The 22,127-nt window shown below is 43.2% G+C and overlaps 1 protein-coding gene across 1 annotated transcript in view; it reads right to left on the reverse strand.

Annotated features, from left to right (window-relative positions):
• Positions 1 to 22,127, reverse strand: part of LOC112432436 (protein NLRC3) — a 3,307,575-nt gene that overhangs the window by 2,859,498 nt on the left and 425,950 nt on the right. The gene's annotated exons all lie outside the window — the stretch shown is intronic.

Consider the following 22,127-nt stretch of genomic DNA (forward strand, 5'->3'; position numbering starts at 1 on the left):
TAGAAACAACCTTTGAACTCTGAGTCAGCAGATCTCTTACATGGTCAGCTGAGCTCCATGATTGAAGAACATTGTTGGTGCAGGTTCATGACTGAAATATGGAGGTCTGTCTTTGGACCAGTCACTCCTCACAGACACACAGCTGGATGCTGCAGATGCTGCTCCGTCCTCTTCCTCCATCTTCTTGATGTCAGGGTGGAGTTAGTCTGAGAGGTAAACACACACACTCAGAGGTGCTGTTGTACTGGAAGCATCACACTGACGGCTTTCTAATGTTGGAGCTTTGGCCCTAAAGTCCAAACCAGTTATTTTAGAGGCTCAAAGTCTTTAAAAAACACCAAAACCATCACATTATTTAATAAGTACATGATCAGGTGGATGAAGGAACTCAGTGTGTTTGGGATCATCATCATGGTGAGGAGCCCACATGTTACGGCTCCTTTGGAGAGAAGCTGAGGATCACTGCAGGAAGTGAGCTCATGAAACCAAACTGCTGTTTGTGAGCAGCATGACTCTGTTATTGGACCTGCTCTGTGTTCTACATATGATCAATACTTCAAATATCTGTAAACATCTCATCTTATATTTGTTGCACTTGGTCACATCTGTCTTTAAAAATAGATTTTTAATGTCACTGAGAGTTCTTTTCTACCTTTATTGATTTATTTTGGAATAAATTAAATATAAAGGTGCCAAAAACTGCCTGCAGCTTCTGCTCTGTGACAGGAAACTACTGTCAGGCTCAAAATGACTTCAGATTATTCATCACAGAGTGTTTATAGATCACAGGACACGTTACAGTTTCACTGTCAATGTTTTAGTTTAAAAGAATGACGTGATAAGATCTTACTGTGAATCTGCGCGCTCATTGGCTAATACCCTGAGACTGACAGGTGGTTATCCAATCAGCGTGCGGCCTCACACGGACATAAAACTCTTGTTTCTGAAGGGATTTTCAGATCAGACCTGATGTTTCTGCCTACAGCCTGTTTACCGATATAATCAATATCAGATATCAGAGCAACAGAAACCTCGGTGATCAGGACGCCGGGACTGAGAACAGGAAGTGGCTCAAACGTCGCACTTTCATAAAGTCAGCCTGAACTCCACTCACCGAGTTTCTGTCGCCATTTTAGTTTTAAAAGACGTCGTGATAAGGGCGGGTCTTACTGTGAACCTGCGCGCTCATTGGCTAATAACTTGAGATTGACAAGCCGTTATCCAATGAGCGCGCGGCTTCTCCCAACATAAAGTAGTTTCCTTTGAAAAACCAAAGTCTGATTATTTTTGCCTCTACTGACGGAGCCTGTTGTTCCCGCCACAGAGACACAGTAATGTCAGAGCGGTGTTAACACTCACCTGCCTCAGCACAGCTCTCACTCTCCTCCTGCTCTCTCAGCTAAACTCACTTCCTCTCTACTTACAGGAAACCAGCGCTCAGAGGAGCCGACCGGCCTCACGTTTCACCCACAGACACGAACAGCGTGGAATTATTTTATGTCATAAGAAGAAACATATTCATGTTAGCACTCGCCTGCCTCAGCTCCACCTTCCTCCTCCTGCTGCTCTGAACGGAGGATCAACACTTTCACTTTCACTGCTCCTCCCTAAACACAGAGGATGCTGGGACTTGCAGTTTTTACCTTGTGTGATATTTATGGCTGTGACACTAAATCACAGCATGAAAACTTCCTGCAAACATGTCACAGGCGATAAAAGTTTCACATTAAAGGTGAAGTTATTTTTCTGTCTCATGTTCAATAAACAGTGAGCTGGGAAAACTGAAGAACAGACTTCAGACGTTCCCTGCAGAGTTTCTGCTGCTCGGTCGTCTGCATGTTGCTGAGACTGAGCTGATGATGAAGCTGTGATGGGTTTATGGCACGTTTGGTTCTGGAGAAGAGTTTTACTGCCGGTGCAGGTGAAATGATCAGAGGTTACAGCCTCTGGTTAAAGTGGAGGCAGCGATCAGGACGGCTGAGCAGCAGAGGTCTCGAGGGTCCTAAAGTGTAAAAGCATCAGTGTTAGTAACACAAAGATCACAGAATGGGATCATCCACACAACACTAACATCTAAATCCACGGCAGGAACTCTTCCAGTGTCCTGAAAAATCTGTGTGCACGATGCTGAAATTAAAATCTGTCTGCTCATCTTAATGCAATATTGTGAAGTTACAATTCTTTTCTGTAAAAAGAATTTTCATTTTTGTATATAAATAAATGTTGATGTTGTGCTTTGGGATCGTGTGCTTCAATTTTACTTATAATGTGCCAAATGACTGCAACAGGCGGCTTAAGGCGATGCCATCCAGAGTAAGGATCGTGTTAGCCACAGTGTTTCTAAGATTTTTACGCCCCGTTACAATAACCTCAGTTTTATCTGAACTTAGAAGCAGAAAATTAAAGCTCATTATGTGTCTAAGACATCCCGGCAGTTTAACCAATAAAAGTGGGTATCATATGCATAGCAGTGAAAATGTATGCTATGTCTTCTAAAGCGCGTATGATGTAAACAGAACTGGTCTTTGCACAGAAGCCTGTGGAGCTTCATAATTAACCTCAGTGTGTGAAGAGGACTCTCCATTTAATAATAGCTGTAATAAAATGTTCTGGCCAACGGTGTTAAACGCTGCACTTGGGTCTAGCAGGGAAGATTTCAACTTTTCAATATGAATGAAGGCTGAAAACTGATTAGATTAATGTCTGATGATCTTTTCTGTGCTTCTTCAAGTTTGTAACACCGAACATATTAAAGGATGATATAAGGTTCACAGGAAGAGTTTAATTAGACACACATTTACTATTTTTTCTTTATACTCTTTCTTTCTTGACATGTTTAATATACGGAGCCCCGCAGGGGACATGGGAGAAAAAAAATTAAGACGGACTTTTGCGAGATCTCGCAAAACAAACTCGGGACGCAAAGGGAGAAGATCTGGCGTTCTGGTTCGACTGAGACGGCGCACTAACAGACCACCATTAACCAGTTTATTACTGGCTAATGTGCAGTCTCTGGAAAACAAGCTGTGCGAGCTTCGGGCACGGATCTCATTCCAGCGAGAGATGCGGGACTGCTGCGTGATCTGCCTCACAGAAACCTGGCTATCGGACAAGGTACCAGACTCCGCAATACAACTACCGGGGTTCTCCGTGCATCGTGCGGACAGGTCACAGGATCTTACTGGGAAAAGCAGAGGCGGTGGTGTATGTTTCATGATCAACAACAGCTGGTGTGATTATGCGAACGTGCACCCGGTCAAATCCTTCTGCTCACTGGACCTGGAGTACCTGATGATTAAGTGCCGGCCATTCTGGCTACCGAGGGAATTTACAGCAGTGATTATTACGGCTGTTTACATTCCCCCACAAGCCGACACTGACCGAGCACTCAGGGAACTGTACAGCGCGATCAGCAGTGAGGAAACCGCACACCCAGAGGCAGCGTTTATCACAGCCGGAGACTTTAATAAGGGAAACCTGAAGAAAGTCTCACCAAAACTCCACCAACACATCCATTTTAGCACTCGTGGAGACCGGCTACTTGACCACTGCTACACCTCTTTCCGGGATGCGTACAAAGCCCTCCCCCGCGCCCCATTCGGCCAATCAGATCACCGCTCCATCCTGCTCCTGCCCGCCTACAGGCAGAAGCTGAAACGGGAAGCTCCAACCCGGAGGGCGGTGCACTGTTGGACGGACCAATCGGAATCTACGCTGCGGGACTGTTTTGATCACGCGGACTGGGAAATGTTTCACGTGACTGCTAGGAACATTGATGAGTACACAGACTCAGTCTGTGGATTTATCAGGAAATGCGTGGAAGATGTCGTCCCATCCAGAACAGTCAAATCCTTCCCAAATCAAAAACCCTGGATTAACGGAGATGTTCGCGCGGCACTGGCGGCACGGAGCACTGCTTTTGCCTCCGCGAACACATCGGACTACAAACACGCACATTACCAACTCCGGAAGACGATCAAAGCAGCCAAACGTGAGTACAGGGACAGGGTGGAGCAACAGTTTGACAACCCTCGGAGTATGTGGCAGGGACTAAACACGATCGCAGACTTTAGAGGGAAAACCAGCACACCACAGACCACGGCCTCTCTGTGTGAGGATCTAAACGTATTCTACGCTAGATTCGACACAGCGAACACCATGAGACCGGACAGTGTGCGCACCGCGGATGACGTCAGTGCGCACGCTGTGTCTGAGGAGGATGTGCGGAAGTGCTTCAGGAAGGTGAACGCACGCAAAGCTACTGGTCCGGACGGGATTCCCGGCCGCGTCCTCAGGTCATGCGCGGCTCAGCTGGCTGGAGTGTTCACACACATCTTCAACCTTTCCCTCTCTCTGTCTGTAGTCCCAGCCTGCTTCAAAATGGCCACCATCGTCCCTGTACCCAAATCCTCCACCATCTCCTCATTGAACGACTGGCGACCTGTAGCCCTGACCCCCATCGTAAGCAAATGCTTCGAGAAGCTGGTCAGGGACTTCATCTGCTCTGCACTACCCGACTCACTGGACCCTCTACAGTTTGCATACCGCCACAACAGGTCCACTGATGATGCCATAGCCCTGACACTACACACTGCCCTGTCACACCTGGAGAAGAGAGACACGTATGTGAGAATGCTGTTTGTAGATTACAGCTCAGCATTCAATACCATTGTTCCCTCGAAGCTGGACAGGAAACTGCAGGATCTAGGACTGAGCAGCTCCCTCTGCAGCTGGATCCTTAGCTTCCTGTCTGACAGATGCCAAGTGGTCAGACTGGGCAGCATCACCTCATCCCCCATCACACTGAACACTGGTGCTCCACAGGGGTGTGTACTGAGCCCTCTCCTGTACTCACTCTACACCTATGACTGCACAGCCACTAACAACTCCAACATCATTGTGAAGTTTGTGGACGACACTACAGTGGTGGGTCTTATCACCAACAGTGATGAGACGGCTTACAGGGAGGAGGTCAGCGCCCTGACCCACTGGTGTCAAGACAACCATCTCACCCTCAACGTCGCAAAGACAAAGGAGTTGATAGTGGACTTCCGGAGGTGCAGAGAAGTACACACCCCCATCACCATCAACGGCGCTGCTGTGGAGAGAGTGAGCAGCTTCCGGTTCCTTGGGGTACATCTGGCTGAGGATCTTACGTGGTCAGTACACACAAACAAAACAGTGAAGAAGGCGCAGCAGCGCCTCTTCTTTCTCAGGAGACTGAAAAGATTCGGCATGAGCCCCCGCATCCTCAGGACCTTCTATCACTGTGCCATTGAGAGCATCCTCACTGGATGCATCACCACCTGGTACGGCAACAGCACCGCCTACAACTGCAAAGCTCTCCAGCGAGTAGTGCGGTGCTCTGAACGGATAATTGGAGGTGAGCTTCCCTCCCTCCAAGACATCTACAGGAAGCGCTGCCTGAGGAAAGCGGGGAGGACCATCAAGGACTCCAGTCCCCCCAGCCATCAACTGTTCAGACTACTTCCATCAGGAAGGAGGTTCTGCAGCATCCGGTCCCCAACCAGCAGACTGAGAGACAGCTTTTTCCACCAGGCCATCAGACTGCTGAACACGTCATAGACACCTCACCTTCACTACTGGAACTTCAACATTATGCACTACACACTGTACAGTAATGCCACTGTTTTGCACATGTCTCAACTCTGTATATTTTTATATATTTTATTTATTGTTTACTCTATTTAATTTGTAAAAATGTGTATACACACACACACGTAGAAAAACATTTAGTATACATCCAGAAATGCAGTTTGTAATGAAAAAAGGTGGAAACTATAGAGGTACAGTTAGTCAGTAGGAGGTGTAATTGTCTGCCTGCAGAGATAAAGGTGTGGGGTGTAAGAAAAGGTGTAAAACCTTTGGAGGTTCAGGTGGACATGGTTTCAGTTGACCTCTGACATGATAAGATAAGATAAAGGAACTGTTTGTAATGAAAAAGGTGGAAAAACTATGGAACTACAGTTGGGATGTGTGAGTGCTGGGATGCTCTTGATAAAGGGAGCCTCTTTTATTGTTTTATGACTTCTTTTGCTGACTGTTGGGGGCCTAACTGTAACCCACTCTGTCTAACTGTTGCAGAGTGTGACTAGTTAAGAATCTGTAGTTTTTAGAAGTAACACCAGAAAAGTTTATTTCTAAAGGAATACCTGTTGTTGTTTGTGGTGCTCTATTTAAAACTATTAGCCTCTGTGTCTTTTCGGAGCGCTAAAGAAAAAGTCAAATGCTCCTAAAGCAGATAAATCATCTATGTGTAATCAACAAGTCTTACTGTTGCAGTGTGTTTGTGACTAGTAGATAATTATAGGGCTAGTTGCATTAAAGGAACATTAGGGGTTGATACAGTGCTAGTGTGGCTAGGTGTGAATATGTGCTTTTAGAAGTATCACAGTTTGATTTCTAAAGGGATACATGTTGTTTGTGCTATTCTGTTTAAAAACTATTAGCCTGTGAAACTATTAGAAAAGTGAAATCAAAAAAAGTGTAGGTATTACTACTAATGGGAACTGAAGCAGTTGTAGGAATTGAAATTGATACTCAGCCCTAATCACATTGTCTCCTGTTATTTTTCTTGCAAAGCAGGCGAAACAGGATTTAATGATAACATGCAGCAAAACTGAATCCTAAATCATCAAAGCAGCCGTAACAATAACACAAACAACATGTTTAATCAGTAAAAAATATTGCGAAATAAAGAAATCACAGGATAAAATGATTAATTAGGCAAGTTTTTCTTTATTTAAAATGTTTTCTTTAAAATATTTTGTATTAATCACGTTACAATCGAACAAAAAAGGGAAAAACTAACATTTTAAAGGTGTTATTCAGTTTTTCCTCATGCAAATCTTTAGATCTTTTTTAGAAAACCAAAGTCTCGATGAACCTGCATGAGTGCTCACTGTGTATGTTAACAATGATCAGATGAGTTTCTTTTTTGTTCATTTAAACCTGTTTTATATTTAGTTTTTTTCTAATTTGACTCGATTCACAGAAGATGAAGCATTTGAACTGAAGTTCAAACTAGAATTTCTTCGAGAGACTCCGCCTGAAAGAGTGAAACCCGCATGTGAGATTTTGTGGCCTCTGTGTGACTGTTGGTGGGTCAAAAAGGTTTCAGCTGCACAGCCAGACGTTATTGAGCGAGCCACCGGTTGAGAGGCACACTTCTCGCAGCTCCTTCCTTTCGTCAGACTTTAAAAGAAACATTTATAGGGTTTAGAGATATTAATATTGATACCACCTCTGGAGAGGTTACGATGTTGTGCCAAAAAGTGATTTCCAATGTTTCTGTGTATTTTTTATGTGTAATATCTTTACGTACGTTGGTAAATAGACTTCGGTTGTCAGGTTAAGGCTGTGTGCAGGCAAGAGTGGAAGTAGAAGGACCCAAAGTGCAGACACTCGGAGGCGGAAAGTAACTCAAAACTCAGCTTTTATTGCTGGATGGCAAAAAGTGGCAAAACGTAACAAAAATCCAAATAACGTTACATGACCAGGCAGCCAGAACACACAGCATAAATGAAAGCAGATCACGACACCGACACAAAGAAACACAGGGCTTAAATACACAGAGGGAGCAATCAGGGAATGGGTAACAGGAGGGAAACACAGCTGGGGCAAATCAGGCCTAACGAGACAAGGGGAAGCAAAACCAGACACATTAACATCAGACATGGACTTTCAAAGTAAAACAGGAAACATAACACAGACTCAGGCAGGCTCTATAACAAAGGGAACAGAGACGTGGGACCAGGGCAGACACAGACACTGGCTGTATCCCAATTCAGGATCTGCAGCCTTAAAGTACGCAGCCTCAACGATCCTCAAGGGCCGCGTACTCAAAGACCGCTAAGGCCGGAAGTGCGAGGCTTGTGAAATGGGACGGTCTAGCCTCCGTTGCGCTGCCCAGGTTGCCTAGCAACCATGATACTAACAGCTGGAAACGTGTCTTACAGCTTTGTTTGACAGAAATGAAGGAGAAAATCTTTTGTGCATTTGTTTGTTTGTTTCTACATGAGCTTTGATCATTCTCTGTAAGATTGAGCTCAGCTATTGAACGGCGTATATTTGAAAGTAAAGGCTTTAAAACCAAGTTAGTACAAACGTCACTAACGTCACATAACTTTGCCGACATGTGGCCAACAGTAATGTTTTAATGTTCTTCGTTATTAAACATTTGCACATAAATAAGTGACGTAATATTCAGTACTTACTTAAAGTTTACTCTTCGGGCGCCCCTCATCCGCCGTTTTATTTCGGCAAAATTATCCACACCCACCGCCGCGCTATGCATTCTGGGATATGTTGGGCCATGAAGTCTACACTGCCACGTCCTTAAAATTCAGGGAAATGAAGGACGCATTTGGGGGCCGCATTTCGAGCAGCCTTCGAATTGGGACAGCCTTCGTCGCGTCGCTCTGACGTAATCGGCCTTAAAATGCGGCCCTTAAGGCTGCAGACCCTGAATTGGGATACAACCACTGACTGGACGTGGGGAGACAGCAGATAGGGGAGACAGCAACTATGGAACACAGACAGAAAACCAGAACACTAAAACTCTAACCAAACCCCACCCAGACAACCTAAACTAAGAATAATCCTAAAACCCATAAAGCAAAGCTAGAATATAATGAAATAACAAAATCAAAGAACCAAAAACACAAAACACTGGGTCAACGACCCAGGGACCCTAACATCGGTGAACAGGGTTTACAAAGGGGTTTTATATAGAACTAAAAAAAAATCTGTGTTTCAAGTGTCTTTACAACTCTGTGTTATTGTACTTACATTATAACCAATCCGCTCCTTTATCCCCACTTAAAATATTTTTACTGAATTATTGTAATATTTCCTCTTGGCCAACTTACTCTTACAAAAGACATGTTTAATGTTAATGAGATTTTTTTAACTACATAAATAAAGGTTATATAAAAGTCGCTGCCAAAAACTGATCGCGGCTTCTACCTTGTTACACGAATGTTGTTTGTGGCTCAAGATGACTTTATGTCATCCATGAGGGAAGTGTTTGACATATGTTTCACATATTATAGCCCAACAAGTTACTTATAGCAGTTTAAATACGAGCAATCACTTTTTGGCAAATACCAGAAATCAGTTTTTGGCAGACAATCACTTTTTGGCACAACACCGGTGTCTAGCAGGTTTTATATTTTAGAAAGTTTAAAGCTCAGCTTAATAGAAGTCGTGTGGTCGTGAGTTTTGCATAAACAAATTTGTGCAAACCTCAATGAAGTGAAGCAACATTATAAAGAAGAGTGAGCCTAAATGACTCCCCAATGATGTGAGAGACTGATAGTCATACAGAAAACAATGACTTTGAGCTGTTGCTGCTAAACGTGCTTCTACAAGCAACTGAATCTTGGAGTGTACTTTGGTTTGTCTGCTCATAAATTGGTGGTTCATGATGATAAATGAACTTCTGAACTGGTTTAACATCAGTGCAGTGGCTGGTCCATTCCTTGATGTATATGTCAACGTTCAAAATGAGCCATTTAAATCAGCTGTGTTGGATCAAGGACACATCTAAACCCTGCAGGACAGCGGCCCCGAGGCCTGGAGTTCCCACCCTCAGTGCAGTGGAAATAGTCTCGTGCCAGTCTTGGTGCTGCCTTTGAGTCTATATTGCCGAACACTGTGCGCACACATTTCTTTCCTTCCTAAACAAACACACATTTGTAAAGGAAAATTTAAATTGAACTCACAGTTGGCGGTTAATCGTTATATAGTTTAGATGTACACCGAGAGACGCATTTAGTGGGACTTTTACACCGCCACAGATTTTCTTCTTCTTTTTTGTTACATTATTGACATATACTAGATATTTTAACCTAAGCAGCAACAATCATGTCTCTGGTACAGGCACTTTCCACCATGCAGGTTAAGCTAAAATGTGACTTGAAACAAATTCTGGGTTTCCGTTCCATAAAGGTTCATTTCATCTGGTAAGTTAGCCCCTGAGGTAACAGTCTATGTGAACATAACATACTCACTGACTCACACTCAACTTGACTGATAGTGATTTCCTGAATTAGGCAAAGCCCACAGAGGAAATTCATTTGCATATGTTTGTTTTCACAATCACTGAAATCCAAGTTAGGCATGTTTCCCTTTGTTGTTGTTGTTCTTGACACGAGTGCTTCAGTTATTTTCTCATCAGTATGTTAGGACAGAAAGGATTCTGTTGTGGATTTATGATCATCTCACGTGTGTCCATCTTTCAAACTCTTAGATTGTGTAGACATTAATGCAGCTGTCAGACTGTAGGCCAGTTTCTTTGCACTGTAAGCATTGATTGGATGCTACTGTAGCAATCAGTGCTTACACAAAACGTCCCTGCGTAAACCCTCAGACACACAACAAACAGATCAATAGTATCTGAAATTCAGAGTACGGATCTTTTTACACATTTCTCACAGAAAATCACCTAAATCGCTTTCGTGTGAGATGCACATCATGTTTGCCTCATAAAGACTTGCCCTGTATGTATTCATTTCTTTTGACTTTCACGTGGAATTGTCACTGTTAAGATTCAATATTGAGGAAGGGTACAAGAGGTGATCGAAGAATAACCACACCGATCCGGCCGGGTGAAGTCAAACGATGATTTTAATGAACACACGTGTGGGAAGACAACTCTGTACGCAGACAGGAAGTAGTCTTCGACTTAATCAAAGCATGAACAGATATTTTATAGCATCAGGGTTTGTTTACTGACGCCCCTTCATGCGTCACCGGTACATTTTATACATAGATCAGATCAACATCATCATGACTTTTCACCCAGAAAATCATCTTCTATTTTCATGGCTTGGTACTTTCCGTTCTTATCTTAAAATGAATTGTTCCTCTTTCTTGCCGAGACAACAAGGACGGTTCCTCTAAATAAATCTAATTTAAAGTGTGTGTGTGTCACGACCTCACTCAGCCTCGATGTCACCTCTCGCACTTCTGACCTTTTACCAGACCAGAGGCTCACTGAGACTATGTGTATGTCTTCTACTAAATAAATGTTTTAACCAAGAACCTCTACTAAAACCTTAATATAAAATGATCTGATATATAAGTGTTTTGTAAGCATGTATTGCAATTCCTTCTATGGCTCCAAGTCACTTGCACAATAGATTGTCCGAACATCGCGCCGAACAAAGCTTCCGACCCCCAATTAATTGACCGAGCTCCAACTCTTTAATAAGCACAGATATGCATTGTGTATAAAATAGTCATAACTGCTTAAGGCCTTCTTAAAGCTATCTGTTACATTGTTAAAGCCTCGTCTTAGCCTGCGGCTCAAAATAACTATCTGCTTTCACTTCTGCATACAACTTCCTGTCAGCCTGCAACTCAGTCTTTCTGAAAGAGACACTGTTTAACCCCTGAATGCAATATAAACTCCAGATTTTATTATTAATGCAATGGTAATGATGACAATTATTTAACTATAGCAGTAAAATAATTTCCCTTCTCGACATCACCTAATATAACAGGTCCATCAGTAAATGGTGTCTATCTTCAGTTTCTGTCTCCTAGACTTTGTCCCTGTCAGGTTACAGCTGAATAGATAGTCATATCATGCAGAGACTGCATCGTACTATAATGCTCGTATGATCGCGTTTGTCATAAGTGGACTGGTCTTGTTGAAACTTTGCATAAACCTTGCCCAGTAAACTGTGAGTGCTAACATTTCTATGGCATATGCAAATACTTTAGACAAATCCCACAGTTGTCTATATTTGTATATTTGACAGTTTAATGAAGCATTTAGAAATCAAAGGTCAGATTAAAATGCTGGATCACAATAGAATGTGATATCACACAATACAATATTTTTAATATCACACACAGCATGAAAGTTTGCTAGTGTATATTATAAAAATATTACAGTATGTTGGTATAACTTTATCCCCTCCTAGTTTTTAAGATACAAATTTTGGCCCACACTGATTTGTGATCATATTCCTCTGTCCACTAAATGAAGATGGAGGCTCTGCTCTTTATTTCTGTGTTTCTCTGGAGAATCCTGGTAACATGATGGCTTTCTGTCTCTAAACACACACGAGCTTAACTCCGAATGAACATGATCAGAGTTCATTGAACCAACTCTGATCAGTCTTTTCTAAGGGTTTCAAGCCTTTCTTGTTCGAGCCTCTCTTTGTTGTTGCTACAGTTATGTGTAATTATTAATAGTATTGCAGATGTTAGCCTCTGCCTGCAGTGTTGATGTGGGTAAAGGCTTTAACCATGGATTAGCGGCAGGTCCCAGCTTGTAAATTGTGGAGCATTAATGCCCACTCCAGCTCCTATAACCAAATATAAACAGTTGGGATGAGAGTTAGCTCAAGCCACTACAACAGCCAGCAAGAATGATCTGTTCATGCTAGCATTAACAGTGCCTATACACATAGCGACACACGGGGGAGGGGCCTAACTAATAACCAAGATGACTACAGGCTTGGAGGTGCTAAAAGTCAGATATACCAGGAGCAGTTTGGGCTTTAGAACAAATTTTGTGTAATTATAACAATATGTAATTTAGGACCTGGTTACATATGATGCTGCTGATTTTTTAAATCTAATTTTTACGTTGCATTAATTTCTTTTTGTCAGACAGGGAATCAAACAAGTTCTGTTTTCTCGAATGAATCCCACTGTTATTTCTTTGTCCTACCAACAGGGATGTTTACATGGTATTCATGACTGCTGCACCTGATGACTTTCACAGCTTGAGGACTGCAAACATTTCCCAACAAGACATGAGTGGTGGGGTGATCGTTGGTATTCCTGATCAGGTGAGGATCTGTTCCCATCAAACCACCAAAACCAGTTGTTCAGGATGTTTACAGGATGAAGAATCCCCAGTTATTCTTTGTGGTTGGAATGTGCCTACATATGGCTGTGTGGGATTCTGGCTTACTTTAGGGTCAGAGCAGTTGGTATGTGGAGCAAATACTGACACAGTCAGAGTGGGCAAACCAGCAATAGGCTTGTTGTCATACCTGGAAGTCTGAAAGCTCCCGATGCTGGATGGTCTTTCTAGTTTTTAATGACAGGTCGTCTAACAAAGCTTCCATGAGGTGCTATAATGGAGACTGTCCTTTTCAAGGAGTTTCTCATGTCTTATCCTACTTTTTTCTTTTTTTTTAATTAACAGGAGTGAGAATTTGAAATCCTCTATATTGACATGATTACATTTCTTCTATTAAATGAGAAGTACATTTTGAACACAGTATAGTGAACACAATATCCAAGAAGCTAAATCTGGTGAAATGGTTTCTTTAGCTGTCAGCTTGAAAGGCTGATTGGGGTATTTTTGTCACCTTGCATGCGGGTGGCATGGACACCCGACTTTTGTGTGCATTTATCAAAAAGCTTGGATGATTTTGAAGATCAGTGGCATTCAACTCATGATCAGCGTTCAAGTTTTCTTAAAATCTTGTAACATGATAACTAGAAAGAAGACAGCTAGGATTTTCAAACTGATCCATAGATGGATCTACTATGAAGCTGAGGGACAGCACTGCTTAAAAGATCCTTTTTAAATGACTCCAGCTGTCTGATTTAATGAGACCACGTGTGCTCAAGTTTCCTGCTCTGACTCGGCCTCAGAATGTCTAGAGGCAGAAATCAAGCACACTCAAAGGAAATAAGCGTATCAGTGGGCATGTGCTCAGCACGCAGAGTGGGAGTGACTAAAGGTGCCACTGCAGAGCATCGCAGTTGTTTCGTGTGATTAAGTTGTGTGTTTATGAACCTGTGAGTGTTAGTCCTTTTGGCAGGATGACTCGCATGAAGCTGTTATAATTGTTTGTGCATGTTAAAGTTATGCCTCAGTTCTTTGATACCATGTTGGTAGGATTATTTGGCACTAAGTTAATAGCAGTGGCTGTAATCTCCCGCAGTCATTACATCCAGATTACAAATAAAGGACTTTTCTATTGTTTAGTTTAACTGTGGCTAGCTTGCCATGTCCGTGCCTTATGATTGGCAATTTGTATGACGTGCTATTTAGGCAATATATGAGCTATAGTGACCCCTTGTGGATATTGTGAGATATTGCTGTGTTGAGTACATTATGTTTTCAATTGTTTTTCTAGTTATTTGTGACTCTACTAATGATAAAATTGCCTGTTTCTGTTTCCAGAAAACCATTGCTCATAGTCCCACATACTATACAATGATAAGTTCAAGTATGGCTGTACCTAATTTGGATTAAGCCTGGCAAGCACTTTGATGTAAACATTTCTTCTGTGGGACTTAAAGACAGTTAACCCAACTCCTGGACTGCTGCAGTCTTCCTGACAGAAAGCTTAGGCCAGGCTTGTATGCCCAGTATATATATTCTATAACGTGTGTAACTACTTCGTTTAGTTGTTTTTGTTTGGATTTAGTTTAGTTGTTTTTCTTTTCAGTGTATTTCAGTGTCAGTAATTTGTGTAGTGCTCACTCACATTTTCAACTGGAAAAGACCTGCAATAGAAACGTATTTAGGAGCAAACAAGTGAATGAAAAGTTTGACATCATTAAGCCCAAACAGCACCTAGTTTTCAACAAAAACACATAACATAAGAGCAGCAGTGACGATGCAGCTGACACACATGAACCCATTTAAACTGGTCCCAGTGTTTTTAGCCTAACTTGAGTCTTGAACCATTGGGGCAAATGAGAAATTCCAGCAGTTCTTGAAAGCAGCAACTCTGTGCTTTTTTGTGATGTTAGGGACATTATGGTAACTCGAGGCAGAACACCATCCAAATCTTGGTAAATAACACATGAAAGAACAAAACAAACAAACATGGTAAAAAGAAGCCAAACGTGTGATAACATTGTTCCATCACGCTCACTCACTATTCTCTCAACCTTTGCCTTCACGGGGCTGCTGCAACAATGTACCTGGGATTACCGTAATGATGCAAATATTAATGAAAAGTGCAGAGTTGCTGCTCTCAGGAATCATTGGACTTCTTTTAATTGAGGAAATGGATCAGGAGTTACGGTAGTTACAGATGTTTAATACAACCCTAGAAAAGAGCTTTCTGTAGTGCTGTGCGATACGGAAAGATGTTTTATGTATCCGATACAAGTAAATACAGGGCTGATATGATCTCTACTTTTTAATGTGGATGATGCATCATCAAAATGCCAAATTGTTTACATTTTCATGACCTTTACGTTGTTTTTTAGGGGGCTTCATCCTAATGATTATTAATGAGTTAAAACCGAGGACAGAAATAATAAAAGGATTTAGTTTGTAGCCCATAGTTTAAAAACAGTAATCACACATTATCCCTTTCTTTAACAGCAACACAAAAGGATCATTATATTCCATTAAATCTGAGCCATATTATATTCAGTATATTTATTTTAATTTCAGTAAATGTTTTTATTTAAATGACATGTTTCAGTGAGATAAATGTGTTATTTCAAGGTCGTTGCATCATTTTTACTTTTCGAGTTGGCTAAAATAAGAATTAGCCAGTTGCACTTTAAAGTAATATAACCAACATATCGCCACAGTTATCTACCTGGATATTCTTCAGAGCATGCTTTCTTGCATGTGACAACAAGAGACCTCTCGGTTGTCTGGTGGAGCATTTAGCGCCTCGCTACATGTTTCCAAATCGGCATTTCTTCTCAGTGAAAGCTGTCCTAGAGAAGTAAAGCAAGTTTGTAAGTTTCTCTCTCAATGTTTGTAACGCATTCCCACGTTAAGCTTAACAACCGATATATGGAGCGACTGCCGCGTCTCCTCTCCCCCTCCCTCTCCTGCTGCTACTTCAATCATGAAACTGATCAATGATCAGCTGATCGCAAGTTCCGTCTCTCTTGTTTGTTTCCCACTTTGCGCCAGAAAGAGGAAACCAGCAGATAAACCACAGCAGCACGTTTAAGCTTGATAAGCTGTTGTTAGAATTTATTTAATATTACTTTAATGCCTAATGCTATAAGTAGCTGACAGCTGGTAACTGTGCAGGGGCGGGTCTAGCACGGTTTTGCCAGGGGGCCAGCTGGGGCATTAACAGGGAAAAGGGGGGCACAAAGAAATACTTTTCTTTCTTATTCTCGTTTAAAATGTCTCGCTTTTAATAAATAATTATCTGAATCTTATAACCAAAGTTTTTATCTAACGTAAAATGTATAGAAATCTAATATTGTATATAGTAACTATTAAGTCTAATATATACCCTAGTAAGTTATAGTACTTTTTCCTTTGGGAAGATACCATCTGTGCAGTCTGCAGTTCTGTTGAAGAAAGATGTTGAATCTATTTAATTGTTGTTGAAAAATAATTGATTTCTGTGCATTTTTTTTAAATACATGCATTAAATTAAAGTCGATAATGTCGATTAAGCACCACGAGGCAGAGGGTGGGCGATGGTTCCCTTTAGTTTTTTTTTTTGCTGGGAGTTTGCAACCCTATTAGTTAGGTTGTTTAATATTTCTGCTAAGTACTCTTTAAAATACCAGAATAGGGAGTGATAGGTTTTGTATTGTTGATTGTCATTTATGCTTAGAAATATTTACTTATATATGCTTAGAAGTATATAATCATTTGTAGATTGAAAGAATGTCTCATTCTAGGAGGTCTGTAACAACTCTGTGTAGCATGAAGAGGGGGGTGAGTTCACTCCCCTACAGAGGAGAGGTCGTATCTTCTTTTGCTGATTTATGGTATAGCAAACACACGTATATCTGTTTAAGTATAAGAGCCTTTTGTTAGATGGACCCAGACTTCTGGCACCAGCTTTGGGGAGTCTTCACAGGGTCACATCTTGACCTCACACAAGTCACACACACACACACACACACACACACACACACACACACACACACACACACACAGGCAAGGTACTCTTTGTGTGTATGTAGACGTCATATGTTAATGAACCTATGCATATTCATGTAACCTCAATAAAAGAACAGTGGTACGGGAGGACGGACGAGAGTGACTGGGGTCAAGCGAAGGAATGGCGCTTTGTCCGGTCATTTCTCCCGTGCACGAGAAACATGAAGTCTTTGCCTACTTGTGTCTTGCTTTGCAGTGTAATTATATTGTCTTCAACGTTCCAGCGGATGGGTTCAAGCTACAAACCTATCAACAGAGATGCACATCACCTAATATGCTTAATTGGTAGTAGGCTTTTGAGCCTATACAGCTTGGAAGACAGCATGCATGAAGAGGATGATGTGGACAAAATACTCATTTGCCTAATAATTCTGCACTCCCTGTATGTGTGTGTGTGTCCAGGGTTCAGCTGAGACAGTGTCCTTCGCTCTGCCAGGCTAAGTAAACAGTCTTCCAGCCAACCCAGGTGGCCTTGCATGGAATAGGAAGGAACAGACTCAACACAGTCGTTATCAGGGTGTTTTTGTTCGGCTCCAGCCTTGAGCCCACAGCTGGCGCCGAGAGGGTCTCCGCATAAGTGATGGTGCTTTTTACTTTAGTGCGAACAGCTCATATGAATTTCAAAGCAGTTCTACAGTCCAACACTGGTCTCTCAATCTCCCGTTGGAGAGCCGCGAGCTTCGCCATACTTGCGTTCTGTGATGTTGTCATTCTTGTGCTCAAGGAGCCGATTCTGAGAACTCACGGCAGTGTGCCTCCCCGAGATGTCATCCAATTTGCGCCCAGAGATGTTATTCTGAGCGAGCCCTTCCGAGATGTATCCAGTCTGCAGTCAGAGATCTTATTCTGAGTATCCACAGCAGCCGTAGCCTCTCCAAGATCTTATCCGTGCTGACTCAATGAGCCCATTTTGAGAAACTCACGCCTCTCCCATCGTTCCAATCCCAGCGGGCAGCCTTGTGGGGGTTTGAACAGCCGGTTCCGCTTTCTCAAGCCAGCTCCGATCAGCCAGAACCCTGTTACCATGGTTCCGAATAGGTAGATATCTTCAGCACGCAGACTCACCCGAGCCCAAACTTCTCGTTGAGAAATTGCATTTAGGGACCAGTTTTCAACAGGACAATGACACCAAACACACCTCCAGGCTGTGTACTAGAAGAAGTATACTAGATGGCGGCGCGCACAGACGCAGCGGCTCTATGCTCTCCACTTGGGTGCCTTTCTTTTTTGTTTCTCCACTTTTTCTTCTTCTTTTGTTTTCCTTATTGTGAAGCCAAATTTTCCTACAACCATCTGGAATTATGCAAGATCGGATATAACAGCCAGATCCCCATTACCAGTGATTATCAGAGGGTGCACAACATCCCCCCGGAGATAGCGAGAACATCGGGTGCTCCGTGGATTGTTATCGGCTCTGCCAAGAAACGCAGGCGGCGGAAGGAACGCAAACAAAAGCGGGGATGCCTGTCGGGCCTGCTGGCCAGGCTAAAGAAGCAGCCTTTCAAACCACCGCTCCCGAGCATCTTTCTGACCAGCGCACGGTCGGTCGTCAACAAAATAGACGAACTGAACCTACTTCTCGCCGCACAGCCAATCGTCCGTGACTGCTGTGTCCTGGTCGTCACGGAGACATGGCTCACTCCGCGAGGCTCCTGCCTACGACAGCCGTAACGCTCCGACAATCCATCAAGCGGTGGTAGCTTAGCAAAGTCGTACTGAAACATCTGACAGATTTTCGAGCGCCGTGCACATAAAATCGTTTCGAGGTCAGTAAACACAACCAGAGTTCATACATAAGGCACACGGGGTTATAAGGGGCTCTGTCGACTTTCAGAAAAATCAAAGGATTGATTTTAAGTGCGCCGTATTTTCCAAACAACACGGTAATAACGACGGCCCGCTAGCATGCTCTACCAAAAATAGTGCTTTGTTGTGTATCTGACGGACGAAAGCTAAACCAGTTCCACACCACTGAAGCTGCAGCATTTTTACAAACCAGTTCTGGTTCATCCGTTTCATTTAGCGATCCACTTTCGCTCTTCTCATTCTGCGTCATCATCCAATTCCACCTGTGATCTTGTGTCACCATTGCTCTCTGAGCTTTGTGTTGCTTCTTCTGTCACCTGACAAATAGGACATACATGACAATAAGAATAAAATGTGGAGCTGCTTCAGTGTGTCTGTCACTTTGTGCAGATCTTGACTGATCAGTAATGTTTGTAGGCTGAGTGCATTTTTAAAACAAGTTGTGCAAACTGCACTACAAGGTGGAATATTTGCAAAATCATAACTATGACCTATGAATACGTCAGTGCCATTAAGATGAAATTCTTGTGTCACCAACATTTTAACGTTAGGCATATAATTCTAACAGCCTCTGTAAACTAATATCCTGGCTGCTCGAGGCTGCTGTTTTCTCTGACAGCTTCACTTAGATTAGAATTAGAAACGCTGCTCTGAGACTGAGAGAACTAACAGTGCTGCATGTTGTGCTGTTAGTTTCCAAAACACGTTATTCATGGTTACATACAGTTTTAGACTGATGTGGGCCAAAGCCTAGCATAGCCTGCAACGTTATTGTGACGGACACATTTTATGTGTCAGACCCAGGACCCTGAGCAGTTATGGACTAATATTATAATGTATGTATTTTGTATTGCTGTCCCTCGTTCTCCCTGCTTGTAGACGTGTGTGTGTGTGTGTGTGTGTGTGTGTGTGTGTGTGTGTGTGTGTGTGTGGCCCTGGCAGGTGATTGGCCACACCTGCAGCTGATCAGGCCTGTCGGAGGAGCTATTTGAGAGTGTGGTGGAGCTCTCTCCGACGCTGGATCATTGCGTGGCTTCACGTCAGTCTCTCGACCAGTTCCTAGTTTGAGTCTGCTGCATTATTGTGTGTCTGACGGCTTCCTCTCTCTTATGTCCCCAGGAGTTACGGGGAGACGAGAGGACAGCGAGCACGGGGTGCTCATCACGGAGAAGCGGAGACAGGAGCACTAGCACTGGGAAGAGGACACGTCACGGGAGTCGGGAGAGCACGGGATTTATTGTCATGTCTGTCCATCGCTGTAAATAAACGCACTGCTTGTACATAGAGCACCGCGCCTGTGTCCTCCTTCCCTACACCCCCACGGTCTGCCAGCCAGACCGTGACATTATGAGTGAACTTGGCTTTAAGTGACTTACAAGTTTCTCTGAAAAATACTTTCTTATATCCAGGTTCTTCCTCTTTGCTGCCGTCCTCCTCTCCTCCTGGGAGCGCAGGCTTGCCGCTGCTAAAACTCAACGGAGCTCCCTGAAAGGTTCAGCCAATCACATTGGCCATATTTGTCACATGAGGTAGGACTCCAGTACAGGACGTAATTTAACTCTTTCGGCACCGCTGGGTGAATGAGACGTTGACAGATCTTTTTTTTTCTTCTTTCTATCAGGTTTGCTTTTCTTTACTCGAAGAGATCAAATTATTGGTGAGGACAATTCAATAATCGCTGGATATTGGTGGGGACATGTCCCCTCCGTCCATGCCAAATCGACGCCCTTGCCCGAATCGATTCAATCCATGATTCGATTCGATTCGATTTGGGGAAATTTTGCCTCAGACAGTCAGCAATATTATAATTTAGATCATACCCCCCCCCCCCCCCCCCCCCCCCCCCCACACACACACACACACACACAGCCTTATGGGTACAGTAGTCTCCTGCTACACCTCCTTTTAGCTAAAGACATACTTCACAATGACTCACTCAGCTCACAAGAACAGGAATGCAGAGCATTATCAAACGTTAAAATGATACACATCTCTCACTTGTTCACTTACATTTAAACGAAACACATAATTGTAAACATCTCTAACAGCCTAAGCCAGCTTTGAATAGGGCCTGAATGGATAACTTCAGAGAATTACACATCCAATCTTACACGAGGTCTCACCGCTCGACCAGATCTGGTAACAGTCCCTGTTGGTGTGAGGTGGCTCCTATTTCTCCTTAGAAAACCTGTCTGTCTCTACCACATAAGATCTGGGAGCACTGGCAGGTCCAACTACTGCTCCAGTGGTTCCTTCAGTAGTAATCCACACCTTCTGTCCTGACTCTATGTCTGCGGTTGTAGTGTTTTGCCTGCTCACGCCTCCCCTCCTCATCCTTCTCGCGAAAAGCCTGTAGGTCGGGCCACTTTGGCACCAGCTTCGCAGCAGCTTGTGGCAGAGAGGTACGCAGGTGTCTCCCCATGAGCAACTGTGCCGGTGAGAGCCCATGTTCCAGTGGGGTGGCCCTGCACGCTAGCAGTGCTCTGCTGTAGTCACAGTCCTTTCAAGTCTTTAATGGTACGATCAGCGCGTTCTGCCTCCCCGTTGGCTTGGGGGTACCTGGGGCTGCTCGTTTCATGTGTGAACTGGTACTCTTTAGCAAAGTGCTTGAACTGTTCTGATGAAACTTGCGGCCTGTTGTCCGATACCACAGTCTCGGCAACTGCATGTCTTGCAAAGGCCTCTTTTATAGCATTAATAGTGACCTCTGCTGTTGTGTCTCTCAGTTCACCAAGTACCAACGACCAGATTTGGTGTGTGGTAGTAACAGGCAAATGAACTTTTTTTTTTAATGATTTGAATATATATGAATGCTTGTGCATAAATACACAAACAATACACATATGCTTTCATGCTTTCAATTGTGTCATTTACGTGATCTAGGTCAGCGGTCTCCAACCTTTTTTGCACCACCGACCGGTTTATGCCCGACAATATTTTCACGGACCGGCCTTTAAGGTGTCACGGATAAATACAACAAAATAAAACTAGTACCGAAAAAGAAGATTTATTCATAACACACGTGAAAAGACCCAGGAAAACCGAGTTAATGATAAAAACGATAACAAAATAACGCTGAAAAGCAATAAAAACCCTGAAAACCAGACATTTCACACCTGAGCCTCAACTCTCGCGGCCCGGTACCAAACGACTCACGGACCGGTACCAGTCCGAGGCCCGGGGGTTGGGGACCGCTGTTCTAGGTAGCTCTGTTTTGGAAGTTCAGTTCAAGCTAGAAATGTGCTTTGGAGTTTGTACGTGTTTTGTCTCTAGGGGCCACCACATATATTTCTATTTACATTCAGGTGACAGCAATCCATGGATGGTTTCGACATGCAAGAGGATATTTTCCCCGGTGCCCAGCGGGAGAAGACACTGGTTGCGATGTCGATGAGGTCCTGTGGCCAGACCCCAACAGACGGCGGGATCCATGAGC

The sequence above is a fragment of the Maylandia zebra genome, unplaced genomic scaffold, assembly GCF_041146795.1.
Source record: "Maylandia zebra isolate NMK-2024a unplaced genomic scaffold, Mzebra_GT3a scaffold03, whole genome shotgun sequence".
Lineage (NCBI taxonomy): Eukaryota > Metazoa > Chordata > Actinopteri > Cichliformes > Cichlidae > Maylandia > Maylandia zebra.